This window comes from Hypanus sabinus, chromosome 17, assembly GCF_030144855.1.
Source record: "Hypanus sabinus isolate sHypSab1 chromosome 17, sHypSab1.hap1, whole genome shotgun sequence".
Taxonomy (NCBI): domain Eukaryota; kingdom Metazoa; phylum Chordata; class Chondrichthyes; order Myliobatiformes; family Dasyatidae; genus Hypanus; species Hypanus sabinus.
Genome location: NC_082722.1, coordinates 37648247 through 37663146, shown reverse-complemented (window position 1 = coordinate 37663146; position 14900 = coordinate 37648247). Strand labels below are relative to the sequence as shown.

The window sequence follows — 14900 nt, the reverse complement described above, 5'->3', positions numbered from 1 at the left end:
TATGTAAAACCTCCCAAACACTTGCAATGTGTATCGTCCGAAGAGCAACACGAATGGCGATGGTGTCTTGTTTGAAGAATGTGCTAACACTACAATATATGGACCTGATCACAATATGAACATTGCAGAGAGGCATGCACTGCTATTTAATATTTATTTTTTATACTTCTGATGAATAAAATTAAGGAGCATCAATTGTCGGTACCAGAGTCAAGATTCAAAATAGAAATGTATTTATCATGTGCACTTCGAAACATGCAATGAAATGTGTTGCTTGCGATAACAACCAAGACACCCGAGGATGAGCCAGGGGCAGCCCACAAAGTGTCACCACACATTCTGGTGCCAACATAACATGCCCACTAAAGCATACAATTAATGCTGGAGACCAAATATAGAGCTACAAAAATAGTATCTAAAAGCAGCTAATTTTCTTTCTGCAGGTAGAATGTTGAGTAACTCCATCAACTTGTGTATTTAATCTACTGTCAAAATAGGTGCAACTAAACTGGCACAGTTCATGCCGGAGCAGCAGGTTAAATCACTGTATTTGAATATCTCACAAAAAGGAGCTTGTAGGAATTAGGTTCTTCAGGAAAAGGAGTAATAGGCCTCTTATTACTAGAGTACTATCTGTTGTGACCGTGATTGAAGTCACCAGAGAGACACTAAAACTGGTGATATGGAAGTTTTTATTCATCACAACAAACAGAGATTCTCATGGAACACACATAAAATGCTGGAGGAACTCAGCAGGCCAGGCAGCATCTGTGGAAAAGAGCTCTGTCGACTCTTTGGGCCGAGACTCATCAACAGGACTGGAGAATAAAAGACGAGAAGTAGATTTAAAAGATGGGGGAGGGGAGGGAGAAACATAAGGCGATAGGTGAAACCAGGAGGAGGGAGGGGTGAAGTAAAAATCTGGGAAGTTGATAGGTGAAAGATATACAGGGCTGGAAAAGGTGGAATCTAACAGAAGAGGACAGAAGGCCATGGAAGAGAGGAAAAGGGGGAGGAGCACCAGACAGAGGTGATAGGCAGGCAATGAGATAAGGTGAGAGAGGGAAAAGGGGATGCAGAACAAATTCTCATGGAGACACTCTCAATAGAAGCTCACAAATCCAAATGTACATCAGAGTTTTAAACCCTTAAGATCAAAGGTAACAGTAACTGATTCAATACAATTTCAATAGTTATAATAAATTGTTTACTTCAATACTTGGGTTGACAAATGGTTCCTTTGATGTACATATTTACAGTGGAATGACATTGTTTGGACCTCTTAAGGTCCAAACGTTTTGGGAGAAACTAATTAACACGACTATTCTAAAACTTCGGACGACTGAAAGCCAGACACCCAAAATTAATGTCGTCAGGACTGTCTCTGAGTACACAAAAATTGTAACTATACATAACCTATTGATTGCCAATACCTGTGACCATGTTTAATATGCTAAGTGACAACATCCCATCCGGTCAGCCAATGGAGCACTCAAGTAACAATGGTACAAATAATTTAGCCATATTGCTTGATTTGATGCAGGCACATTGTTCTAACATTTGTCTGTTGCATATTCAATCTGTAAATCTGTAGGCCAATTTAATTTCATTTTACTGTTTGGAATTTACACTAAAAACTGAAGGCTAATTGCAAGCGTGCTGAATCTATTTACATTTTCAGTATGAACTGAAGACTTGTTCTTGATTGAAGTAATAGCTGTTATATCCATTTAACTCCAGATTATTCCCTAGCAATAGCCTCCCAAATATTTACCAACACATCCTTTCAATCAGTCGATAGCAGATACAGGAAATATAATCAATAAGTCTGCAAATTCCAAATCTTCAGAGGCATGTGAGACCATAAGTCCATAAGATTCAGGAACAGAATAAGGCCATTTGGCTCATCGTGCCTGATCTACCATTTCATCATGGCTGAATTATTATCCCTCTCAACCACATCCTCCTGTCTTCTCCACGAAACCTTTGACTTCCTGACCAATCAAGAAACTATCAACCTTTCCTTTATATATGCTCAATGACTTTGCCTCCACAGTTATCTCTGGCAATGAGCTCCACAGGTTCATTACCCTCTGGCTAAAGAAATTCCTTCTCATCTCTGTTCCAAATCAACATCCTTCTGTTCTGAGGCTCTGCCCTCTGGTCCTAGACACGCCCACTATAGGAACCATTCTCTCCACATCCAGTCTGTCTGAACCTTTCAGTATTTGATGGGATTCTATAGGTTATCTTCTGAACCCCAGAGAATACAGGCCTAGAGCCATGAATTGCTCCTCACACATTAATGGTTTCAATCATTCTCATGATCCTCCTCTGGACTGTCTTCAATGCCAGCACCTTTTGTTAGATAAAGGGCCCAAAGCTGCTCACAGAACTCCAACTGTGGTTTGACCAGTGCCTTATAAAGCCTCAGCATTACATTCTTGCTCTTATATACTAGTTCCCTCAAAATTGATGCTAACATTGCATTTGCCTTCCTAACCACCAATTCAATCTGCAAGCTAACCTTGAGAGAATCCTGCGCAAGGACTCCCAAGTCCCTTTGCATGTCATATTTTTGAATTTTCTCTCCATTTAGAAAGTAATCTACATCTTTATTTCTTCTACCAAACTGCATGACTATACTTCCCCGCACTATATTCCATCTGCCGCTTCTCTGCCCTTTCTCCCTGTCAAAGCCCTTCTGCAGACTCCCTGCTACCTCAACACAACCTACCTCTCTGCCTTCTTTGTATCATCTGCTAACTTGGCCACAGAGCCATCAATTCCCTCATCCAAAGTGCTGACATATAATATGAAATGAAGGGGTTCCAATACTGACTCCAACAGATCATCACTGGTAACCAGCAGCCAACCAGAATAGGCCTTCTTTATTCCCACTCTTTGCTGCCTGCCTGTCAGCCAAACTCCTATCCATGCTAGCATCTTTCCTGTAATACCATGAGCCTTTACCTTTTTAAGCAGACTCATGTGTGGCACCTTGTCAAAGGCCTTCTGAAAATCCAGGTAAACAACATCCACAGGCTCACTTTCATCTATCCTGCCTGATATTTCCTCAATTAATTCCAATAGATCTGTAAGGTAAGATTTCCTCTTAAGGAAACCATGCTGGTTTTGGTCAACATTATCATGTGTCTCTAAGTACCCTGAAACCTCATCCTTCATAATGGACTTCAACATCTTGCCAGCCACTGAAGTCAAACTAACTGGCCTGTAATTTCCTGTCTTCTGCCTCCTCCTTTCTCAAAGAGTGGAGTGACATTTGTCATTTTCCAGTCCCCCAGGACCATTCCAGGATCTCATAATTTTTGAAAGATCATTATTAATGCCTCCAGAATTTCTTCAGCTACTTCTTTCAGAACCCTGGGGTGTAGTCCATATGGTCCAGTTGACTTACCTACCTTCAGACCTTTTAACTTCCCAAGCACCTTCTCCTTATACACCCTATCCTCATTATCTGCATCTTCAGACTATGCGTCTTCGCAGTTATGCAAGGAACCTATTTCTACCAATGTCTCCTTATATGTGCCCAAAACTCACAGTTGTGCGAGGAGCGCTGCTTTCCCACCAATACAAGTCATGTGCGCGCGCCTCACAGTCTCACTCCCGCCAATCTCGCATTGGTTTTGGCAAGGTGTGGATGTGTGATCTTGCGCTCTTAAACTTCTGTTGGTTTTACCCATGGTGCAGTGATTTTGTGCTTGAAATATTTAACTATGCCTCCTAAGTGTCCGATGTCAAGTCCTGGACCATCAGCCGAGCGGCAGAGAACCACTTTAACACTTGAAAAACAGCTGGAAACTATAAATAGCGTGGCATCAGGTGAAGGTAACACAGCTCTGGGACGCTACTGCTGGGAACAGAATCTTTCCTCTAAAGTTCTTTTGTTGCTTGACAATGCAACAGCCCATTCTAAACATTTGGACAGCATTCATCCTAACGTAACAGTGTGTTCCTGCCGCCTAAAACAACATCGCTGATTCAGCCACTCGACCAAGGTGTGATCCACATTTAAGGCATATTTTTTTTATGGTGAACTATCTCTCAGATGCTGCAAGCAATGGATGATTTTGAAAATCCCAGGAGTTTACCAACGGTGAGGGAATGGTGGAAGTTGGAACATTTGGTACAAATGGCAATGGACATGGACCCAAGTAAAGAACGGAGCCAGCATTTCAGTCCTTCCCTGCCGTCAGCCCTTTATTCCTTACAAGCAATTTTATGCTGAAAAGCAAAATGTTGCCAAGCAAACAACCTTCATCACTATCTTCAAACCGGTGCTGGCAGTTCTAAGAGTTCTGTGAGTCTTCCTTCACCCCTTGCTGTGCTTGATATGATTCTGACGACCACAACCATCCATCCACCTTATCCACGTAAAGCTGCCCGACACCACAACAACCACTCCCGTCCCGGAGCGAACACACCTGCCACTGTTGGTGAGTACTGTACACTCTAGTATGTTAACTTTCTATAATTTATTGCATTGAATATTACCTTAAATTGATGAAATATAATACGAATGTGCCTTGTGGTACTGCTTTTGTGTCGTATTGGTATGAAAATGTGAATAAATTACAGATAAAACATATTTAGGAAGCCCTCTGGAAGGCATCCCTATTTTCTCCATGTAAACAATTATTCACATTATGCATTGACTGCGAGGAACGTATCCCCCGCATATAATGAGGACAGGGTGTAATAGCAATTACACTTACTTCTGTCTCCTGACAGGCTCGAACTTCCAACATACTGCTATGATCTTCCACAGTGAAGAATAATGCAAAAAACTTATTAATTTCGTCTGCCATTTCTTTGTCCCCCATTTCAACCTCTCTGTCATCATTTTCTGGTGGTCCCATATCCTCTCTCACCTCTCTTTTACTCTTGATATTTCTGAAAAACTCTTTGAATCTTCTTTTATATTATTGTCTCCCATCTTTATATTTCATCTTTTCTCTCCTAATGACGTTTTTAGTTGCCATCTGTAGGTTTTGAAAAGCTTTCCAATCCTCTAACTTTCCACTAATTTTTCTGATATTTTATGTCCTCTCTTTTACTTTTATGCTGTCTTTCACTTCCCTTGTCAGCCATGGTTGCCTCATCGTCCCATTACAATACTTCTCTGGGACGTACCTGTCCTGCACCTTCGGAATTGCCCCCACAAACTCTAGGCATTGCTCTTCTGCTGTCATCTCTGTTAGTGTCTCTTTGCAATTAACTTCGGCCAGTTCCTCTCTCATGCCTCAGTAATTCCCTCTACTCCACTATAATACTGATACATCTGACTTTATCTTCTCCCTCTTAAACTGCAGGGTGAGCAGAAACTGGATACAGAGTGGATATTGTTAAATCATTATAAGGAAATGGACAAAAGGGTGAGAGAAAGAAAGAGAGGAGAATGTATTTATAAAAAAAAATTCATGCTGCAAGCTGCCTTGTTAAGGAACACTTAGATATCAGCATCAGAGGATTCACACCATCAAGCAAATTTAATATGATTCTTGTTGCAAAAAAAACCTTTCACAAGGGAAATGTTGAGACAGATCTTTTTAAACAAGGCGATCTTGAATTTTCAGTGACTTTACAAAACAGTTCTCAACAGTAATTTTACTGAAATATAAACTATCAATATCTAACACTTTTCTATTTAAGGTAAATATAGGCATTATCAATTTTATTGGCCTAAATTCTATCTTGTAACCTGTACTAAATTCCATATGGAATTAATTCACCCTCCAGTGGTACAATTTTGCCTTTTTAATATCTGATGTTTATCAGAACAAAAAGCCATCTCTGTCTAAATATAACATTGAGGAAACTGACTAATTATAACTATATTCCATTTTTGAATGTAACAATAGACATGATTAAGAAATATATATTTTGATTTTTAGTAATAATCTCTTCTGAAGTTTAAATTACCACAGCTGTTTAATTCTCCATCTTCTCCAAACACAATTCAAATACTTTGTTGACAGTTATAGGGATTATGGAGCTTATGGTACATCCCGTCTGTCACAAAAAAAATATTTATAACAACTGTCATGTCACAGGATTCCACTTACATTTGAATACAATTACCAAAGCCAGTGGAATAGTGATATAGATAATTCTGTCAAGACCATGCAGTTAAAGGTGAAACCACAAGTCTTAAGCATTTTTTTTGCAATTCATTTCAAATACAATACGTCTTTAGAATTTTGACAGAATTAAATACTTTACTGACAGAATTTCTTCTAACTTGTGGTATTAATGCCAGCACATAATTAGTTATTTTCCTGGTACTGCTGCGAAGGAACTGATGTACGATGGCTCAACATAAGCACTGCTCCAGTATAAGGCATTTGGCAAATAGCTTTTCATTCTGTACAGTATAAAAGGCAAAGATTCTGTTTTCAGTTTTAACTACAGAATATCCTTTCAAGATGATTGGCATGCATTGTGTTCTTCAACACTTTGATGGATACAAGTATGAAATTAAACACCTGATGGAAGTTATGAAATGGATTTTAACACAAAACACTGAGCTCCAACAACGTATGTGCGTTTATTCAAGAGCTCATGCAGAACACTTCTTCTTTAGAACTTCCTGCAAAACATGGTTGCAACCCAGAGAGTACTAGGTTACATTATGTACCCTTAAAGATATGACAGAGATATAATAAATATTGAGGTAGTATATTGCATGGTAACATATGCGCACTTTGGTAATAAATTTACTTAGAATTTTGAGCTTTTTGAACTTTGGACACAAACTGTGGTTCACAAGCATTATTGTGTATATATTACATTGCTTTCCCCCTTTCCAAAGAATAATCTGAAATGAAATAGGATAAACTGAGATAAACCAGCTTTTGCTCTCTGTGTCTTTTCCAGTAATCAGGTTAGTTGTTTAAAGATTCAGGAATATTGTTGAATTATCATTTCGTCTGTCTTCCCATCTTAATTCATGTGGACTTTGTTGTGACTGATTAATTAAAATCACTGGAGAGATACTGAAGCTGGTGACATCGAAGTCTTTATTCATCACAATAAGCAGGCATCATTCTGGACACTCTCTCAGTAAAGGCTCACAAACCCGAAATACATCACATTTTTATACCATTAATATCAAAGGAAACAGTAGCTGATACAATACAATTTCAATAGTTACAATGACACCATTTACTTCAATACTTTGGGTTGACAAAGCTTCCTTTGAATTGCATATCTACAGTGAAAGACAACATTGAATGTTCAAATACTTTGTCTGGAACACTTCCCTGAACTTAACTTACATTTAGAATTGCGCAAATTCCTTAAACCCATAGATAATGCAGGACAATTAGCACAGCCGTATTGTCTTAACGTTTAGCTGATGCATATCGTTTTGCAAACCATATCTCTTAGTCAGTGGGCCAGTTTAACTTCAAGTCGCTGCTTGCAATTTACAATAAAGACTGAAGGCTGGTTCTTGCTTGAATTAATATCTGCTATAATCAGAATCAGGCTCAGGTTTATCATCAGCGGCATGTGTCGTGAAACTTGTTAATTTAGCTCATTCCCATAACACCAGAACACTCTTTAAGAGAATTCTTTGGAGTAATTGTTGGATTCACTTCAGAGACATCTTCTATCTTCTGTTGTCCTCTTAGCTATATTTGCTAAGATTATGCGGAGTTAACAGAATTTCTCTTCAACTTTCTTAAGATAATTCCTAGACCTGTACAATTCCATTTTTTTCCCTAAAGTTTTATTTCATGATCTCCAGTCTACCAGGTTTCCGTACATGAACATTGTCATTTATACTGAACATCTATCTACTTGTTTCAGTTTACACTGAGATGCTTTCTTGATTTTAGTTGCCTCTCCTTCTAAAATGGGTTAGAAGAAACAGTGATCAACATTTCAGCAGGAGTAAATTCAGGTAAGAGCTTGGTATTGACTGAATGAACTCTTAGGAGTTCAGGGTCAATGGTTAGGGTGATGTTTGATTGACTCTCCAAAACCAGCAAAGCTTCAACAACACTTCCTTTACCACAGAAATTGTTTCCTCATTTGAAGCTTGACATAATGTATATCTGCAGATTCCACATTTCTGTATCTTATATTGTCTCTGTTCAGCACAGAATTCTTCAAAGCTCAAAGTAAATTTATTATCAAAGTACATATATATCACCACCAAATACTACCCCGAGATTTATTTTCTTGCAGGCATTCACGGTAGAACAAAATACAATAATATAAATGAAAAACTACACACAAAGAGACTATAATCTTCCTTTCTATAAAATACTATAATCTTCCTTTCAGTTTTGTCCTCAACTAAAATAACCAGATTGGTGGATAATTCATAGATCTTCCATGAATATATATCACACAGATCTGTTTATGTATCTGTCCAGACACAACTTAACATTCTAGCTTCAAAAATCGTTTTTTTATTTTCTACTGTTGTGATGGGAAGGTATCTTTTATCAATATTTTATTTTCTATATTGCTGGTAGCTTCTCCATAGGGTACTGCCAGTAAAATTGTTGCTATAGGGTTTTGCTTGGATTCTATTCTATTCACTGTCAGAGTTGCATTGTAGGAATGGATTGATCCTACAACTTGATCCTGTCATCATGGAAAAAACAGATTTCCACCTCCAATTGGCCAAGAGTAGCATAAATTCAGTAAGTAGAGTAATTAATGACCTTGCCAGCAAAAAAAAAGTGAGGAAATACTCTTGTAAATATAGTAATAAACACTAATGTCTTCTTTTCAACTTTTGTACACTTTTATTCACAGTGTATCAATGACACAGCTAAGATGTCTTGATGGAAACATCAGAAACAATGATATTGAAATGCACTAAAACAAATGTTCATTTTTTTGTAGGAATGCTCTCATTACTCCCTTAGATGGTCACAATCTTCAGGAAGTCAGAAATACCAAATTTCTGTCAGTGACTCAAGCCCATCCTGTCTGCTGTTTTCTCCACCACAAAGCAAAAGAAATCAGCTGGACAATATGAATTTAAGCTGTTTCCAAATGGCTCTCTGTAAAATATACTGAAACTGTTATGCTTTGTTGTGTGAAATCTGAGTGAAATTTTAATGGCATATGAAGCCATTGAGAATATATCAGTCTGTAAATAGTTTAAAATTGCTCCTCTTCCTTCCTGATTTGCAACGTGTGAGAATTGTACTACTGACCTCTTTGCAGCAGCTGGAATTAGGGATCCTACAGAGCTGCAGCAAGCACTGGAAAAAGCAAGGTCACTTTTTTTTGGACTCATTCACAGGACATGGGTATCATTGGTACTATTGTCACATCATCTGTCTCCACGAACCAACCACAGAGGTGGACCTGAGGCCACATGTACGTTAAGCCAGGCATATTTTCTTCACTGAGAGATGCTAGTGAACAAAATGAGTTTTAAAACAACATTAGAACTGGAATTGGAATTGATTTATTATTGTCACATGTACTGGCTTTCAGTGTAAAGCTTGTCTTACATACTGTTCATACAGATCAAATCATTACACAGTGCACTGAGGTAGAACAAGGTAAAGCAGTGACAAAATGCAGGAAAAAAGTGTAACAGCTGCAGAGAAAATGCAATGCAGGTAAACAATAAAATGCAAAATCATAATGAGATAGATTGTGAGGTCAACAGTCTACCCTACTGCAGTAGGGAATGATTCAAGAGTCCTATAACAGCAGGTTTGAAGCTCTCTTTGAGTCTGTTCTTGAGAGAATATCTGGGGTTGGTAGGGTCTGTGATTACATTGGCTCCTTTATTGAGGCAATGAGAAGTATAGACTGAGTCCAAGGGAGAGAGGACTGGTTTTTGTTTTTGTTCACAAGCCATGTTCACAATTCTGTGTAGTTATTCCATTGTTACCATTAAGACATAATGCTATAAAATTCAAGAATTAGTACATTTAAATTCCACAATCTCTAAATCAAAGTTTCTGGCCTTTCTATTTACTCAGCCCAGTAGCTTTCTAACTTTATTACTGTACTGCTGTTGTAGAATCTACAAGTGCATAGAAATTGGTTAGTATATGCAACAATCTGTGTTAGCGTAAGTTGAATGAACATTTTTGTTGAGGGCACAGCTCTGGGAAAGCCCAAGATGCATGACCATGATGCTTATGTTGTTTGGCAAACAAATAGTCCTGTCTTGTAACTTCACTAATTTGGTTTGTCATTCCGATTTGTCAATGGAGTAACTGTTGCTGGCATGCCCCTCCTGCTCTCTTCATTGATTGTTGATGATGGTCAAGTGGTGGGTCTGCCATGTCATGAGTTTGCAGACTGAAGTTGATTACAGATCTGCTGCCGCTGAGGGTCCCTAGTGCTTCATTGATGACCGCTCCTGAGCTGCTAGAACTGTTTGCCATAATTATCATGGAGACAGTGCCACATGACATGAAGAAATTTATATTTTCCTTGTCAAAATGGAGTATCTGCTCCAGAAGGTCTATGTTTCTTAGGCACCCTATCCACTACATCACATCACTCACATCATCAACACATAGCTGTAGCAGTTTGTATGATCTACAGGATGCACTGCAGCAACATACCAAGGTACATAGACAGCACTCTGCAAGTCCATTACCTCTATCTGCTGGAAGGACAAGGATAGCAAAAACTTGGAAACACCATCATCTGGAAGTTCCCCTCCAAGTTGCAAAATATCCTGACTTGGAAATATATTGCCATTCCTTCACTGTCACTGGGTCAAAATCATGGAACTATCTTCAATGTGGGTACATGCACAGCTCAGGGACTGTAATAATGCACCACCATCTTCTCAAAGGTAACACGGAATGGATAATTAAACATTGGTTCAGTCTGTGAAGTCCATATCCCTTCAATAAATATATATTGGAAAAAAAAAGAATAAAATACTGAACCCCACTTCACTTTAATGCATTTTACTTGACAGCCAGATTACATTTCTTTCTCTTTGAGGTCAGCAGAATTGTTGTAAAACGTGGAACAGGCCCTTGGCTCACAATGTTGTGCCAAACCAATTAAATTAGTAATCAAATGGTTAGCAAATCTCCTCTGTCTACATAATCCTTCCGTTTTCCTCACATTCATCTGTCTATCAAAATAACTCTTAGGCTACATTCACACTAGACCAGATAATTTTGAAAACGCCGGTTTCGCATAAAAACCATAGGCGTCCCCACTATGCGTTTTTGAAAATATCTCTTCCACACTGAAATGGAGATTTCAGCGAATTTTCTCCTCTTGCGCATGCGCAGGATGCATCTACCGAAAACAAGCGGCATGTTTGGTGTCGAATCTCTCCGTAAAAGTGCGTGCTTGTGTAGTTACAGACTAGAAAAACTTAAAACAACAGACAGCTGTTTGCTCTCATGCAGGAGAACTTAAAACTAAAAAAAAACAAATACTGGAGCGTATGGCGGCAACCAACAGGGAGTTCACGGACAGATGGACTCGGCTGACGACAAACATTGAAAAACTGACTAACTTTGTTGCATTAATAAAGCACCTTGTTGCATTAATAAAACATGCCTGCATCAGTGTTATCTTGTATTTCCATACAATGTTACATTAGGCTGTTACACATCTATTGTCAGAGAAGTACTTGCATAAATAGGTAAACTGTGGCGACCCATTTCCTGGCACATCCGAACCGGCTCACAATTAGATAGCCTACGGGGGTTTGCGAGCACAGAGCTTTGGAGCCTCTGCGCCACGGGGGGCAGGTTGAGGGAGGCTTAAAAGTGAGGCTGAGGATTTCGAATAAAGTTTTTTCCTTCGACTGCAGTTACCGACTCCGTGTTGTAATTTTAGCGCTGCATGTAGTACACCGCTACAAAACCACCTTCATATGAACAAAGACAGAAAACAGGGCAAAGTAAATACATTATACTTATTTATTCAGTAAGCTATGGGTCAAAGAATTTGGTGAGTACATTTCTAACTCTTCTGGCTTCAGTCTCGTTGCCGTCTGTTCTGAAATTGTTAGGTTGCGTTCAAGAAAACAATGAAATAGCGTGCTGCCGTCTGATAGCGTTTTTAAAAGTCTCCGGTTACCCCGTCCACACTGATCTGCCCAAGCAGTGTTTTCAAAAATATCCAACCTGGAAAGCGTTTCTGAAAAGCTCTGGTTTCGGGGGACGAAGATGTTGTTTTAGTGTGGACAAAGCATAAAAACTAAGAGAAAAAGCTTCAGTTACGGATTTATCTGGCTTAGAAGTCCCTTAAAAGCCTTAAAAGTCCCTGAAGTTTCTGTCTCTACCACCACTCCAGGCTATGCATTCCAGACATCCACCATCCTCTGTGCTAACAAATCTCCCCCTGATATCTCCTTGGAAATTACCCTCTCTCACCTTAAATGCATGCCCTCTGGTATTAAACATTTCAACCCTTGGAAGAACATACTCCCTGTCTACTCTATCTATGCCTTTCATAATCTTATAAACCTCCATCAGATCTCCCCTCAATCTCTGCTGCCACAGAGAAAACAGCTCAAGTTTGTACAGTCTCTTGTTATAACACATGCCCTTTAATCCAGACAATATCCTGATAAGCCTCTTTTCCAGTCTCTCCAAAGCCTTGACATCTTTCGTATAGTGGGGTGATCAGAACTGTATGGAGTACTCCAGATGTGGCCTAACTTGAGTTTTATGAAACTTTATCTTTGATGGAAATTTCTGGGCCATTACACCATTCAACAAAAATCTTACAAGGAAGTCACAATAATGAAATGTGCTTAGGAAAATTAATTATAACATATATTTATCTCCCCATTTCACATTTAGACTAAGGTGCAGTGTAAGAAATTCTTCAGTTATCACATGATGGCTTTGCGCATATAGAGCTCCATTCAAACTTTGTTAGGGAGACAGAAGTAAAAGGAATAATCAGTTTAAAAGACTGCAGATGCTGTAAACTGTAACACGTCGATCAATCAGCATCTGTGGAGGCACAAGATGTGAGTTGATTCTTGGGTCAAGACACTGCATCAAGACTGAAATCCTATAATGTTGGCAAAATCCTTAATGCCTTGTCCTCAGTGAAATTAAACAATACAATATTAAACCTCACTGAATAAAGAGCCTTCACGTCCTTTCTAATCCTGTCAGGAGCAGTAAACCTTGATATTCAGCAAAGATCAGAGGCAGACTGCTGGAATGATCCTGAGTCTATGAAACTGAGAGTGCCTATGACTTTGAACTCTGCAGTGAGAGTAGACCAAGTCCAAGAGCACAGGTGATGGTCATTCTGCATTGCACCACAGATCTTAGTGATAGTTGGCTTTGAAAACCTACATCAGCATAGACATTTCCCTTTGGAGAAGTTGAAGTTGAACTTGATGTTTATACGCATTTCCCTGTGGATAGGGTCCAATCCCCTGTGCTTTTCTATGTCACCTGTGTTAAGGTTCCCTGTCCCCAGTGAGATGCCAAGCCCCAAGCTCCCAGTCAATATGCAGCAATATGCAAACAGATGTACTCATTACAATATTGCCTTAATGCAAAGACTTTCTGAAAAAATATAGTTGCTCGTTTTAGTACTTTGGGAAACAAATAAGAAATTTCCATCAAGTTTTGAAGATTTTCTTTTCGGGTCCAGTAGTTGCTAGTGTGGCTTTTATATGAAGAGTGCACATTGAACGCAGTAGGTTATCCTTCTTGTTTTTAGTGACTGCCAAGTGACAATCACTTTCTGGAGATGGGAGCTCCAATGTAAAGCAGGAAGAGTTGAAGAATGTGTCACTCAACAACTTTCGCCTTCAGAGGTATGCCGGAGGCTGGGAAGAATCATGAGCAAGTGATATGACTGGAACTGCCCATCTAAATGTTATATCCAGAAATTAAAATTGAAGTAAAATTATCCACATTGTGAATTTTGCATTGTATAGCACTGAAAAGAACACCATCAAGTAATGCAGTTTATTGGCAGGTATCACCAGTGCAGATTATTTGATTTATTTGGTAGATACCCCACTTATATGTAGAATGAATTTGCCATCATATTTCTCCCAAAGTTATAGAAAGGGAGTGTGAGAGACTGGGAGAAAATTCTAGCCTGTGATGCCATTTTTGAAGTAATTGGAAATTGAGCAGCTTTGGAAATGCTAGTGAGATGTCCAGTCTTGATGTTCTAGCCATACCAACAAGATTCAATAATGAACTCTTTGCTGACTTCAGGAAAATACTTCATAATTCTCCAACATGTTTCACAAGGCACATCAAACAACTGTGGAGCATGTATTCTTCTGCCTTGTTTGATTTTCATCTGTTTACTCCCTATAGAAATTAGTCATTTGCAAAGATCAGATGGCTTACTTCCAGATGCAAAGCTGGTAATTGTTGATGATTACAACTGAATTCTAATTGGATGTGTTATTTCTCTGCTGGCACAATTTTTATGCTATTGTGATAGATAAGTCAGCAGGGCTGACTCATTATAATTTCCTGAAAATAGTTATACATAACCAAAACCACCCCGTCTGCAACCTGGGGAAAAAAAATCAATAAAAGCACAAAATGCTGGCAGAACTCAGCAGGCCAGACAGCATCTATGGCAGGAGGTAATGACAATGTTTCAGGCTGAAACCCTTCATCAGGAGTGAGGTAGAAATGGGAAGTGCGGGGTGATGAAGGGTTTCGGCCCGAAACGTCGTTACTACCTCCTCCCATAGATACTGTCTGGTCTGCTGAGTTCTGCCAGCATTTAGTGTTTTTACTGATTTCCAGCATCTGCAGATTCACTCGTGTTGCCAAAAAAAATCAATATTGTTTATTGTATTTAACTAAGGAAAATAAGTTAACTTCTTGGCTACATTATGAAAACTCTGGCTAAATTAGTGACCAGTGATGAGATGCTGGTGCTTGGCACAGACAAATTTTAAATGATCACAA

The 14900-nt window shown here is 39.0% G+C and overlaps 1 long non-coding RNA gene across 1 annotated transcript in view; it reads left to right on the top strand.

Moving 5' to 3' along the window:
• Positions 1-11723, top strand: part of LOC132406828 (uncharacterized) — a 29148-nt gene extending 17425 nt beyond the window's left edge. The window contains exons 2-3 of the long non-coding RNA XR_009516262.1: positions 3750-4457; positions 8884-11723. This is a non-coding gene — a long non-coding RNA (uncharacterized LOC132406828). The remainder of the gene's footprint in view (positions 1-3749; positions 4458-8883) is intronic.
• Positions 11724-14900: the final 3177 nt, after the last annotated feature.